Source organism: Belonocnema kinseyi, chromosome 6 (assembly GCF_010883055.1).
Source record: "Belonocnema kinseyi isolate 2016_QV_RU_SX_M_011 chromosome 6, B_treatae_v1, whole genome shotgun sequence".
In the NCBI taxonomy this organism is placed as follows: domain Eukaryota; kingdom Metazoa; phylum Arthropoda; class Insecta; order Hymenoptera; family Cynipidae; genus Belonocnema; species Belonocnema kinseyi.
This window is the reverse complement of record NC_046662.1, coordinates 55,785,129-55,786,227: the sequence shown is the minus strand read 5'-3', so window position 1 is coordinate 55,786,227 and position 1,099 is coordinate 55,785,129.

Genomic DNA, 1,099 nt, shown 5'->3' with positions numbered 1-1,099 from the left:
ATAATTAAAAAACATTATAAAAGTTGAAAACGTGAACAATAGAAAAGTTTGACAAAACGAAGCAATAGTTTCCTATTATTATCTCTACGGAAACGATAAGTAGGTCATACTGAGCAATTGTTGACGTGACCTAGTCCCTTTTCGTTTTCAAAATATCAGAGTATTATTTTTTATTTTCAAATGTTTCTTCGCTTGTATATTTTTCTTATTTTCCATAAAAAATTAGGATCATTTTGTAAACGTAGCAAAAAAATTGCTTTTATGGATTGTTAAATTGAATTAATTATTACCTGGCTCTAGGTGAAAAGTGGACGAAATATTGAATATTTCATAAAAAAATCGCAACTTTCTAGCATCGTGATATAATAAAGTGGAAAAAAGCGGAACAAACGGCGACTTTTCTATTGTGGGAGGAAATTGCTAAGAAAAATAATAAATTGCTTGAAAAATGTATTCATAACAATCTAATCATCCTTGAAAAGTAGTATTTTGTGCATTATAAAAAAATTGTAATACGAAAATACTGCAAAAAATCATAATTGGTGCTAAAAACATGTAAAACAGAATTTTTCACTTATAAGTTTTTCTTTGAACCATATAAAAAAGTTCTGGGGTCCTTACTTCAAAAATAAATTTTTTATTTTTCTTCTATGAGTAATTGTGAAAAATATTTATTTATAGTTGAATTTGCCTAATATTGACGATTCTGAACAAAATTTAAAGAAACGTCTGTTTTCCTTATGGTGATAGCATGCTACTTGTGTCACATTTTTCTTGTTACAAGTACAAAAATATAATAACTTTTTATTTGCAACACAGCATATTTTTTTATAATATTTTTGAACATATGTGCTTAAAAAAGTAAATTTAAGTGTTTAAGCTTTTTTGCTTTCTGAATCAAAGTTGGTAAAATTTAACTAAATGTGAGGAAAATTTTAAGATTCGATTGGTGAAAAGTGAGCTACAAAAGATTAGTGAACAATTACAGATTCAAATAGTCGAGATCTTTGCTAACTCAATAGTAAACAGATTCAAAAAAATTATTTAGGACTGTATACAAAAATTTAAAAAAAAATTAAAAACATGAAAAACGTGAAAA